Source organism: Myotis myotis, unplaced genomic scaffold (genome assembly GCF_014108235.1).
Source record: "Myotis myotis isolate mMyoMyo1 unplaced genomic scaffold, mMyoMyo1.p scaffold_m19_p_2, whole genome shotgun sequence".
Lineage (NCBI taxonomy): Eukaryota > Metazoa > Chordata > Mammalia > Chiroptera > Vespertilionidae > Myotis > Myotis myotis.
Genome location: NW_023416324.1, coordinates 157,225,203 through 157,238,802, shown reverse-complemented (window position 1 = coordinate 157,238,802; position 13,600 = coordinate 157,225,203). Strand labels below are relative to the sequence as shown.

Sequence of the window (13,600 nt, the reverse complement as noted above, 5' to 3'; positions counted from 1 at the left end):
AGAAAGATATTGAAAAATTATTTGAAGAAATAATGACAGAAAACTTCCCCTACCTGGTGAAAGAAATAGACTTACAAGTCCAGGAAGTCCAGAGAACCCCAAACAAAAGGAATCCAAAGAGGACCACACCAAGACACATCATAATTAAAATGCCAAGAGCAAAAGACAAAGAGAGAATCTTAAAAACAGCAAGAGAAAGAAAGTCAGTTACCTAGAAGGGAGTACCCATATGAATGTCAGCTGATTTCTCAACAGAAACTATGCAGGCCAGAAGGGAGTGGCAAGAAATATTCAAAGTGTTGAATGCCAAGAACCTACAACCAAGATTACTTTATCCAGCAAAGCTATCATTCAGAATTGAAGGTCAGATAAACAGCTTCACAGATAAGAAAAAGCTAAAGGAATTCCTCACCACCAAACCAGTATTATATGAAATGCTGAAAGGTATCCTTTAAGAAGAGGAAGAAGAAGAAAAAGGTAAAGATACAAATTATGAACAACAAATACACATCTATCAACAAGTGAATCTGAAAATCAAGTGAATAATCTGATGAACAGAATGAACTGGTGATTATAATAGAATCAGGGCCATAGAAAGGGAGTGGATTGGCTATTCTTGGGGGGGAAAGGGGTGAGGGGGATACGGGAAGAGACTGGACAAAAATCGTGCACCTATGGATGAGGACAGTGGATGGGGAGTGAGGGAGGAGGGTGGGGTGGGAACTGGGTGGAGGGGAGTTATGGGGGGAAAAAAGAGGAACAAATGTAATAATTTGAACAATTTAATTAATAAAAAAAAAAGAATGAATGCCATCTGACAGCAGTCCACTTTTTAAATGTACCATTCATAAACTACCTGCAGCCTTCTAGGTACCAGTAGAAGCTGGAGCCAACCTTTGGATGTAATTTTGAGGCCAGGCAGAGAGCATCCAAAGATTCTGAGGTGGGTGCTAAATCTCAATGCCTGATGCTACTAGTTGGTTAATGAGTGGGAGGCCTGGGGATTCTAGTGGCTATTAGGTCAATTTCAAAGCAAAAATTCTGGAATTTTATTTTAAATTCCAAATGGAACAAAATGAAAAAGGAATCAAGATGAGGAGTCAAGAGGGTAAAGAATAGAGGTTACCTTCTTCATGAGAAGGGTTAACATGGGTTATAGGAAGGGGCCATCTTTAGGAATTAAGAGTTCCAGTGTTAACTCCATTTTATTAATTGATTGTCCTGGGTTTCAGATAATACATGAGAGACTCTACAGCAAGAATAATAGCTATCCCTATCCCAGAACATCACACGTGCCAGCCTGACACAGGGATTCCCTTCCTTATCATATGCCTTGGATTCCCTATCCTTTTTTTTAAATATATTTTTTATTGATTAAGATATTACATATGTGTCCTTGTCCCCACGTTACCCTCCACCCCCCCCCCCCCGCTCATGCCCTCACCTCCCCCCCCCGTTGTCCGTGTCCATTGGTTAGGCCTATATGCTTGCATATAAGTCCTTTGGTTGATCTTTCCCCCTTACCCCTCCCCTCCCCTACCTTCCCTCCAAGGCCCAACAGTCCAATCAATGCCTCTCTGTCTCTGGATCAGTCCTTGTTCATCAGTTTATGTTGTTCATTATATTCCACAAATGAGTGAGATCCTGTGGTATTTATCTGCTCTCCAGTTCCATCCATGCTGTGGCAAATGGCAAGAGTTCCTTTTTCTTCTTCCTCTTCTTAAAGAATACCTTTCAGCATTTCATATAATGCTGGTTTGGTGGTGATGAACTCCTTTAGCTTTTTCTTATCCGTGAAGCTCTTTATCTGACCTTCTATTCTGAATGATAGCTTTGCTGGATAAAGTAATCTTGGTTGCAGGTTCTTGCTATTCATCACTTTGAATATTTCTTGCCACTCTCTTCTGGCCTGCATGGTTTCTGTTGAGAAATCAGCTGACAGTCGTATGGGTACTCCCTTCTAGGTAACTGACTGTCTTTCTCTTGCTGCTTTTAAGATTCTCTCTTTGTCTTTTGCTCTTGGCATTTTAATTATGATGTGTCTTGGTGTGGTCCTCTTTGGATTCCTTTTGTTTGGGGTTCTCTGCGCTTCCTGGACTTGTAAGTCTATTTCTTTCACCAGGTAGGGGAAGTTTTCTGTCATTATTTCTTCAAAAAGGTTTTCAATATCTTGCCCTCTCTCTCCTTCTGGTACCCCTATAATTCTGATGTTGGTACGCTTGAAGTTGTCCCAGAGGTTCCTTACACTATCTTCATATTTTTGGAATTCTTTTCTTTTTTCTTTTTCGGTTGGGTATTTTTTGTTTCTTTGTATTTCAAATCTTTGACTTGATTCTTGGGATCCACTTGTCTGCTGTTGGATCTCTGTAAATTATTCTTTATTTCAGTCAGTGTATGCTTAATTTCTAGTTGGTCCTTTTTCAGGTCCTCCATGGTCTCACTATACTTATTGAGGGATTCATTAAATTTATCGGCGGTTTCCATAAAATTCTTGAAAAACCTTATAAACGTGGCCTTGAACTCTATATCCAATTGTTTGCTTTCCTCCATTTCTGCCATTTGTGACCTGTTTCTTTGTCTCCGCATTTTGGCTGCTTCCCTGTGTTGATAGAGTGGCCCTGCGCGCCAGGTGTCCTGTAGGGCCCAGTGGCTCAGCCTCCCCAGTTACCTGAGGTGGACACTCTTGGTGCACTCTTGGTGCCTTGGTTGTTGTAGGATCACTGGGAGGAATTGACCTCCAGGCCAATTGGCTGTGAGAATCAGCTGTGTCTGTAGTGGGAGAACTTCTGTGCTGAAGACACCCTTCTGGGGCAAGACTTGCTTCAGTGGGGCTTTGGTGCTCACTGAGTCTGCTCCCTGAGTGTGTCCCTTATGGATCTGAGGAGTTGCAATCTGGATGGTCCCCCTCTGACCACTGGGTACAGTGGCTCCTGGATCTAAGGAGGTGCTAATTCAGCCTCTGCCTGAGGCCACACAGCAGGAGCCACGAAGAGGCTCAGCTGTGAAGCAATGCAAGCCGCTGCGGGGCCTTGGGCCTTCTCTTGGATGTTCCGGGTCTGTCTGGCTCGGCTGCAGTTACGTACATTCACATGCAAAAGCCTCTGCCGCAGCCTGGGTGGGGTGGGGTCTCAGGGAGTCAAAGGGCGGAGAAAACAGCTATGGCTGATTCTCCTAAGGAGTCGCGCATCTCAGTGACCCGATAATTGCTGCAAGCACCTCTGAGGGAAAGCTGCACTCAAGTTCGCCCGCTGCCCGACAGTCCAGCTTCTCCCCGTATGAGTCCTGGGTCGCCAGAGACTTCCCAGAACTGGAGTTCAGAGCAGTCGGGAGCTTGTGATTCAAAAAAAACAGCTGCGTCCTCAGGTGCCACCCCCTTTCCGTGCGCGCGCGAGCCGCCGTACCTCTGCACTTCACCTCCGCAGCTCCTCTGGCTCTCAGTGTGCTTTTCTTTCCTTCTAGTTGTAGAATTTACACTCAGCCAGGCTTCCTGTTGTTCTGGATGATGTCTGCTCTGTCCTTTGCGATATTTTTCAATTGTTGTGGGAGGCAGCAATTTCCCGGTGTTTATCTATGCCGCCATCTTAGTTTCTCCTTGGATTCCTTATCTTAAGTCACAAACAATTCAGGTAGAAATTTTACCTTCAGAAAGTTTCTGTTAAAACATGCATGGGTATATTCTCTAGCCTTCTTCAAGTTTCCTATAGTAATATCTCAATTTATAATTCATCTGACTGCCTACGTAATTCAAGGTTATGAGACACTTCACAAGTTACCTTCAAGTAATAGCCCAGAGTAATGTTAAGACCTAAATTTAAAAGCTTCGCAAAACTCTGTGAACCAGGAGCTCAATTCAATTCAACATTCATTGTTGAAAAAATTAAATGTAATAAAATTATTTAATTAGAAGCAGCATAAATTATTCTAAACATGGAAACCATTAGGCCATTGCTGTTAAAATCAGTCATAAAACAGGAAATTTTCCACATCATTCTTATTGACCATTGTTTTACAGATTCTGGGAAATTTAATAAAATGAGAAAAATGTAATTGTTATAAATACTGGAAAAATTATTTATTTTTAATATGATTATCTAGATTTTTTTAAAAAACATAATGAAAATAAATTGGATAAGGTGGCTCTGTATAAGAGTTTTTTCTATATAAGTCAACTCTGTATGGGGAAAATATTCACCTCAAAATAGTGACAAAACAATAAGAATACTTAACTAAGTATTAGTTAAGTATTAACTTAACTAAAAAGGAAATAGCAGAGTTAGGACCTTCCAGAATAGCAGAGCAAGTATCTCCAAAATCCACACCTTTATAAAAGCAACAAGAACGCCGGGGGGGAAAAATCAAAACCAACTTTTTCAGAACTGTGGAAATTGATCAAAAACCTGTAGGAATTTGAGGAGCATTTACTCAAATGAAGTGGCTGAATCTCAATAAAAACAGCAAGCTTTGTGGCATTTTAACATGCCCTATTTATATCTGCTTTACCCCAGTTCTGCAGTAGTCTGAAAAACCAGCAGCTACATAACTATGATAGCTGTGGAAAACAGTAATCTAGCAGCCACTGGAGGGAGCATAATGGATTTGGAGTCCCCCAAAAAGTCCCAAGAGAATTGTCATTATTTGACCATCTGGCAACTCCCTAGAAAAGTCCTATTCAAGAGGTTTATCTTTATTTGACCTCAGAGCTTGGTCACCAAGAAAGCCTCTATCCCCAGGGTGTTTGTCAAAACCAATCAGTGACAATTTTTTAACATCACAGCTGCCTGAGGCAGCAATACCAGTTGGGACAAACAAGAGGCTTTCAAAAAAACTTAAATGAAAGCTCCAAAATGTTTCTGGAGATATAGAAAGCAAGGTGCACATGCAGTGCTTTCTTGATAACCAAAAATCTCTCAACTCTGTCTGATATGGAGGCTCTGAAAAGCAAGATGTGAAGTATTGTCCCAACACACACACACACACACACACACCTCCTTGGCAAAGAATAAGAAACCTATTGGTTCAAGGCAGTTAAGGAAATCTCTGTTCAATGATTAGCTGACTACTAAGCAAACTTAGCAGACACTTCAGTGCTGCAGAAAACAAAGATCAAAGACTTCACATAATAATTCCAGGAAAGTCACTAAGCAAGCAAACACTAGCAGCAGATACAACAACAAAAATAACAAAAAGAAACAACAAATTTTGAGGTAGGTGGGGGAAATCTGATTTACAGAGTTGTTACATTATATAATTTAAAGTTCCCTTTCTTTTTCAACAAAAATATATGAGGCACACACAAAGGAATAGGAAAGAATGGCCACTACATAGGGAGAAACAAAAGTAGTCAATAGAAATTGTCTCTGAGGAAACCTAGATTTTGGACTTGCTAGATGAAGTGTTCAAGTCAGGAATTATAAATATCTTCAAATAATGAAGGGGAATCATGTGTAAAGAACTAAAAAAAAACAAAAACAAAAACGAATGAGAAGGATGTCTCACAAAATACAGAATATCAATAAAGAGACAGAAATTATAAAAATGGACCAAATATAAATTCTGGAGTTGAAAATTACAGTGACTGAAATGACAAATTTACTAGAGGAGCTTTAACATGTAGAAGAAAGAACCAGAAAACTTCAAGATAGGTCAATTAAGATAATCTAGTCTAAAAAACAGAGAGAAGAAAAAATAAAATAAGCAAAGCTTCAACAACTTGTGTAACAACATCAAGTGTACCAACATAAATACAATGTGAGTCTCAGAAGGAGACAATAGAGAGAAAAGAGAAAAAATAATATTTGAAGTAATAATGGCTAAAGACACCCCAAATTTGATGAAAAGTATTTATTTACACATATAAGAAGCTCCAAACATTTTAAGTATAATAAGCACAAAGAGATCCATACCTGAACAAATCATAGTCAAACTATAGAAAACCAAAGACGCTCTGTCAGAAAGAGAAAAATGGCTCTTCACATACAAGGAATCCTCAATAAGATTAATGGCTGACTTTCCATCAGAAACTATGGTCAGTGGGATGACATATTCAAAGTCCTGAAAGGAAAAAACTATCAACCAAGAATTCTATATCTACAGAATTGTCCTTCAAAAATGGAGAAATTCAGTTATTACAAGAAAACAGAAAAGAGAGAGTATGTGGCTAGCAGACATGGTAAAGGGAGTCCTTCAGGCTGAAATAAAAGGATGCTAGACAGTAGCTTGAGTCCACATAAAGGAACATAACTACATAGGTAAGTACATGACAGTATAAATGCATTTTTCATTTATAACTCTTCTACCTGATTTCAAAGACAACTGCATTAAACAATAATCAATTATAAAACTGTTGATGGGCTTATAATGTATAAAATAATACAAGTAATATATATATATGTGTGTGTGTGTGTGTGTGTGTGTGTGTGTGTGTGAAAATAATAGCACAAAAGGCAGAGGATGGAATGAAGCTTTTTTGAAGCAAAAATTTCATATGCTATACAAATTAAGTTGATATTACTTTAAATTATATTATTTTAAGTTTAGATGTAAATTATAACACCCAGAGCAATCACTTAAAAAATGTGTGAAAATATGTAAAAGAAACAGGGTAGATCTTAGGATTTTAAGAGCTGGTATTCAGGATAATTATTTAAGACAATGCTCACCTAAAAATCAAGACTTAAGTTCCTGGGACAGGAATTTGTCCTAGTATGGGTCATGCCCACTATTGTGGTCAGAAGAGTGGGGTTTCATGATTGGCAGATCTCTAGAATTGCATGAGAAAGACAATAGTAGGCATTTTCCCAAGGTAACCAGAATTTTGATTAAAAAAGAAAAATTAACTACATATCCAAATAGGCAATTTGCAGAACAGAAAAGCCAAAAGAGAAAGAGAGAGAACATGAGTAGCTTCACTAGTAGTCAGTGAAATACAAATTAAAGGAACAACAACTACTATTTACTTATCAGAATGGCTAAAATTATGCAGAGCAAATTGTTACAGCCTTTTAGAAGGCAATCTATTAATTGAGCCAGTTTTGGCCCAATTCCGCAGGTCAGGACGAAGGACCCCAGTGGTGCATGAATTTGTGTACCAGGCCTCTACCTCTAAAATTATATATATATATTTAACTTTTTAAATAGTGAGGGAGAATAGTAAGGGTAGAATGAAGTAAGAAAAGACAAGACTAGAAAATAGGGTGTCCAAAAGAAAACAGCATGCATGATTGCACATGTGCATATATGGATGGACATGTGCATAAAGAGATGTGAGAAAATATGATTACTAAAACATTTACAGTGGCTATTTCAGGTGTGGGGATTTACTTTCTTCCTTATACTTTGCCCAGGGGGGATGAAGATAAGTCAGAAACACACCCTGCTTGGCAGGCTCTCACAGTTAGTGGGAGACAAGAGGACACAACCAGCTGTAACATATACCAAATGTAGTGAGTGTAGTAACAGAAACACAGAGTGCTGGGAAGGAGGTATTAATTGATCTCACAGATCTGACTCAGAAGATCTGGAAGAATTTCATTAAAGAAGACATTTGAGTTGGGTCTTGCAGGCTTGGGAGCAATTCAACAGGTAAAGAATGGGATAAAGAGAAATCCAGGATAAGGAAACAGAGTGAGCAAAATAAACAAGGGCATCTGAAAGCCAAGGTGTATTCAAAGAACAGCAATTGGCCTGGTTCAGTATAATTGGAACACAGGTGTTGAATGGACAGAAGGTTGGACAGGTAAGCTGTTTCCCAACTGTGAAAGTAGTTTAGACTGTATTCTAATTGCAGAGGGGAGCTCCACAGGTTTATGTGCAGGGGGTAGAGGGAATGTTTGGTTGGTTTTGTCAGGAGAGTGACATTCTTAGGTCTGTGTTGGGGGTGGGGAGAGACAAGAAAACCAGTTAGGAAACTATTAAAATGGTTCTGCTGAGAGTAATCAAAGTCTTACAAGAGCAGCAATGTGGGAATGCAGAGGGGAAAGACTCCAGAAACATGTCTAAGGTAAATAGGGCATGCCTTGGTGGAAGATGGAAAACTTTCTGTGCCTGGCAACTGAAGTCAGGGGTACTCCAACCCGAGAAAGAGAACACTGGGATTGGAGGTGAGAACCACACTGAATGAGAGAGTCCACTATCTTGCAGAAGATAGAGGGAATGGTGTGAATAATGGGCTAAGAATCCGTAGAGAAATTCCGAGGGATCAGAAGATCACAGATATTAAAAGGACGAATCCTAAATCCAGAACCACAGAACTGAAGATCTGAAGTCAGAATCTTGACGTGAGTGTCTCTGTAGTATCCAGTTCGGTTGTTAACATGTCAGGTCTCTGCAGTCAGCTGTCCTAAGGAACAGATGAACCCACAAGCCTGAAGGACGGCAACCCTACTCAGGAGGATTAAATCCGTCCCCTCGGTTCATTGTTCCAAATGGAAGGGGTTGCCTATATAGAATGAGAGCTCTGCAAAGAGTCGTAGACACAATTCTTGCTCTTGGAAAAGCTAGCTTTTTGTTCATTGCCTTGAGGCAACCCCAGGCTGTCCTTTCTTCCTCTTATTTCCCCCCTCAGTTGAACCTGTGAGAAGAATTCTTTTGGGTAACATTCTGCCTAAAACATCCAATATTAATACTGTCCTGTTGGACTGTGAGTGGCCCCACCTGGCTTTCCTCCCTTACCCCCTCACAGGCCAAGAGTTTCCTCAAGACAGTAGTAAAAAGTGGGATTTCCCAACCAGGGTAAAGTAAGTGAAAACACACAAATCTAAATAGGTTCCCAAGACCCTGTCCAGATCTCTCACCCTATATAACTTCTTCAGGATGTCTTAAAGGTTCAGGCATACTTCTAATGGGTGGACATCTGTTTGTGGCTGCCTGTTAGCATTCCTGGGAAAAGTAACGTGCTCGTCTTTCTGATTAATAAAGTACAAACTCAACGTAAAGAATTTGGAAAACCCAGACCGTATAAAAATAAAAACGCTAATTGGGAACGCCACCCTAGAAATAAAAAATGAATATTGGCATGGAATCCTTCCAGTTTTGTTACTGGCCTGTTGGGGACCCGAGCCTGAGGCTCCCGGGCCGTCGGGCCAGCTCCCGAGGCAGCCACTGGCCAGAGGCCCGGGAAGAGACGCCGCCGGGAGGTGGGTTGGAGCAGGGCGGCCGGAGGCGGGGCTGCCCCCGGGGACTCGGCGGGCGGCGGAGCGCGGAGAAAGAGCGCGCGGTTGGAAGCGAGCCCGGCGCGTCGTCCCCTGGAGCCGTGCAGGTGGTGCCCGCGCTCCCGGCCGGCCGAGCGCGGGGTCCGGACGCGCCAAGCGGAGAGGAGCCCGGGGAAGAGGCGGGAGGCGCGGCCCTGCCAGCGACGGGCCAGAGGCTTCCCCGCGGGGCACCGCACGCTCGCGCAGACCGCAGGGGCCCGCGCCCAAGTCTCTCCGCCTGCACGCCCGGCTGCCGGCGCGGCGATGGGCAGGGCTCCCGCCCCTGGCCCTGCCCACGCCCTTGCCGGTCCCTTTCAGCCCCACGAGCCCACGAGAGACCCGGGCAGTGTGAATTTGACGCTTCTCGGCGGTCGGGGACCTGGCGAGGTGAGCAGCGCGCCCTTGAACTTGTCCCCAGTCTGCCTTGCGGGGGCACGTTAACCCCGAGGTGCAGGGGGCAGATAGGAGGGGCTCCCTGTCCGGGGCTGTGAAGTCCTGACTGCAGAAAGTTTTATTGCACTGTGGTCTGTGGAACTGCCTGGTTCTGGGCTGAGGATCGCCCGGGAGCTGCTGCATCCTTGTACCTGGCAAGCACCAGTTGCCAACTTAGCTCTCTCAGGAACTAGGGGACACCTGTTAGAATGCGATGTTTGAATGGTGTCTATCTAGGTGTGCATGCACGCCTGAGGAATACGACTTGGAGGTTTCTCTGTAGTATCGAGTTCTGTTGTTAACATTTCAGAATAGAAATCTGTGGTGAGTGAAGTCATAGCATGATGCTCTTACTCTTCCCTTTGTTGGTCTTGAATAATAGGTAAATTATGCCCTACCCTATAATGAAATGTCTTTCCCGATGGAGTCCTTTAAACCATGGAGGATAACATTAAATGATCACATCCCTACATTAAAGTGAAAGATGTTCAGGATTAAAAGATGGAAACATGGTTGAGACAGATGTATTAGGCAGCCAGGCCTGCAGAGGAAAATGAAGTTTTCTGAACCAGTGGCGAAATGCAGCACAGAAGGCTTACCTAAGGCTGGGCAGGAGCCAGGTTTGCAAAACAGTAGCTTCTTCCTTTGCTGCAGCTGGAGTAGCCGGGTGTGTGCAGATAAGTGGCAGAGGAAGTGATTGTATACAGTGTAAGGCAGTTTGCGTCTGGAGAATAAAATCCTTGGCAGGTTTTGCTTGAGTTAGGGATCTCTTGGGGGTGGCAGTGGCTCTCTGGTCCCCGTTTTGCCAGCCTAACTCCACTTCAGGGCCACTACGGTCTCTGAAGTGCTGCCTGTATTGCCCCCTTCTCTTCTACCACCAGCTTTTAGCTTCCCCCTGCTCCTCAGTCAAGTCTAGAGTTGGGCCTGGTCAGAGGCAGAGTTATGGTAGCTGGGGAGAGAAAACTAGTGAAAGCAGAATTGTGGTCTAGGAGGGACCCAGAGTGCGGTGGGATGAACCACTGACTTCCAGCCTAGAAAGCTCCCTAAAGAGTGAGAGAATAATGATCCAGGGATAGAAGTTCTCTGGGAAGGACAATAGGTGGTGCTTAGCAGTTTGTTTCTTGCTGAGGGTTTTAAGATTTTGTTGCTGTTGTTTGACCATAAGGGCATTTCCGGATGGGGTTGAGGGAGTTTGGGGACTTCTCTGAAACGTGCCCTCCCATTCACATTTTATTCCACTCCCTTACGGGTCTTCAAAAAGTAATTGGGGGCAAAGGGAGAGAGGAAAGGAGCACTGAGGCTCTGCCATGCCATAGAGACATGGGACATGGACAATCTTGGGCAGAGAAGTTGGATATGAAAGCTGAAAGGAATGTTCTTCCTTTAGCTACAGATTCCAGCCTTTATTTTGCACAAAGAGAACCACAGCATTCATATTTAGTTGCTAATAACTTTTGCAAAGCCCTACCTCTTTTTATCTACATTTTGTTATGAAAAATTTTAGACATACAGAAAAGTAACCTACTTCTCTTTTTATAAACTACTAACTCTCTCAAGACACAACCTTGTTAATTAAAATTAGAGTTTGAAATTCAGACATATGTGATCTGGCCCTGATAGAGCTTGTGTCCAAAGATGGCTAAGGACTCGATGTGTGAAGAATACTAAGATAGTGAGGGGGAAAATACGGACTTATTCTTCTGACTCTTTCCTAAGAATCTTAGACAAATCTCTTAATTGCCTTCTTTTCTATCATTCTTAAAACATCAGTTTGATTCTATCACTCCCCCACTTAACACTTTCCAAGAGCTTCCCTTCACACTTTGAATGAAATCCAGGGCTTACCAAAGCCCTATATGATCTGGCCTGTTTGACCTCATATGCTATCACTCTCCACTCCCTTACTCTTCCCTCTGCCTGAACACTGTCCCCTTAGTTACTTGCTTCTTTACTCAATTTATTCAGGTCTCTTTTCAAATATGACCTCTTGGATCAGGCCTCCCCTGATCACCTGATCCAGAACAGCCCTTTGTCACTCCCTGTTCTCTGACCTGCTTTATTGCACTTATTACTTGGCATTCTATAGTATATATGTGTGTGTTTTTTGTTAATTGTCTGTATATCCCCCACTTGAATATAAGCTCTGTAACGACAAGAAATTTTGTTGTATTCATGGCTATGCTCCTGTTTGGCATATTGTAAGCAATTAATAAGTAATTGTTGAATTAATTAGATAAATGACACAAACAAGGCACTGGCTCCCAAAGGGTTGCAGAACCCTTAGCAAAATGCTAGAAGTCCCTTTAGGTAATTCAAGTCAATCAATATTTTATAGGTAAATGATAATCCTGGAGATCAGTGGCCTCTTTTATCTTCACAGCACTTCTAAGCTGAATCCTTTGCTAGAAGCTGGGCCAGTTTTGACAAATACACATCCCAAACAAGATATTAAAAATTTCAATCTCATAAATTTCCTTATGCCCCTTCCTAGTCACTCCCATCATCCAGAAGCAACTTTTGTTATGACTCCTGTTACCATAGATTAATTTTACATTCCTGAACATCATAGAAATGAATTTACACATGGTACGTACTTTTGTGTCTTGATTCTTTTTGCTCAGCATAATGTCTGTGAGAGTCATCCACGTTACTGAGTATATCAGTTCATTTTTTTTTTTCATTCCAAGATAGCATTTCATCGTACGAGTATCCACCATGTGTTTGTCCGTTTTCTTATTGATGGAAACTTGTGTTGTTTCTATTTGGGGGCTATTTTGAATAAAGCTGCCCTGAGCATTCTTCCTGGATCTGCCTCATGTTGAGTCCTATGTACTTTATTTGAAAATCTGCTATGTGCCCCAGTGCTGAGAGAAGTACGGCAAGGTTATGGGGGGCTGTGACTGATGTGGCAGCCTGCCTGAATCCTAGCGAGTGCCTTTCCTAGACAGCTCTGTGGGTGCTGACCTGCCTCTCACTCTAGAAAACGAGTGTCCATGCAAATTGGAGAGCCCTCAGGTGCACTTTCAGTGTTTTTAGCTCCATAAAAGAGACTGTAGAATGCCTGCTGCCATTGCTGTTGTATTCCTCTCCTCCTCTCAGCTTCCCACCCCTATACAAGTTGACTCTTATCAGTTACTGAGCATTATGCTATTGAGTTTAAATATTGATGAGCAAGAGTCTTGTTCAGAGACTGATAAAATATTTATGTGTTTCCATGGGGCACTGGTTTCCAGCTAGACTTCTCAAGGTGTTTTCTGAGATACTTGTCATATTCATGAGGTGCCCAGACAGAGGGAGATGAAGTGGCCTAAGGACATCCCGTGTTTTTGAGCCCCACCTTGCAGAGCACCTTGCTTTCTAGGGATGGGGAAGAATGAGCACACAGAAGAATGTGCATTCACAGTGTCTGGATCAGGAGAAAGACTGCATATGCTGTTGGAAATGGATTGAAAAAAAAGGGGAGGGGGCTGTTTACTAGTATATTGTGTTCCTGAAGGTGTGAATCAGAGGATAGTGGGAAAACTTGTTAGAAGGAGGAGCGACTAATTAAGCGGGATGCATTCATTCCAAATAGAAGAATGATGGAATCAGTCTTGTAAAAGACACCATTTTTGTGGGTTTTTTTTTACACTGATATAGTCAAGGTCTATATAAGACAACTATGCTGAGTGCTATGATTAAGTTATCACACCTGCTATGAAAATATGGGGAAGGGATTGGAGGCTAGCCAGAGTTCCTAGGTGGGGGGTAGAGAGCTAACTATTCAAGAATTGTTATTTTCCTCTAAGGTAGAGGTTCCTTTTGAGTCAAGTTCTGAAGGAGGTGTGGCTCTTTGGCAGCGTAGTGTGGCAGGGCATTTCATGAAAGACAGAATACCTTAAGCAGATATTTGAGTCATAGTCAAAGTGCTGGTATGGCTTGAATAAGGTGAAGAGGTGCGGAGGGTCAGGGGAGGGCAGGTTTGCAATATGAGATAAAGG

General features: G+C 42.4%; 1 protein-coding gene across 1 annotated transcript in view; it reads left to right on the top strand.

Moving 5' to 3' along the window:
* Nucleotides 1-9,204: 9,204 nt before the first annotated feature.
* The window catches only part of GPR156 (G protein-coupled receptor 156), a 101,541-nt gene continuing 97,145 nt past the window's right edge, over nt 9,205-13,600 (top strand). The window contains exon 1 of the mRNA XM_036352570.1: nt 9,205-9,575. The gene's annotated coding sequence lies outside the window, so the exon portion shown is untranslated. The remainder of the gene's footprint in view (nt 9,576-13,600) is intronic.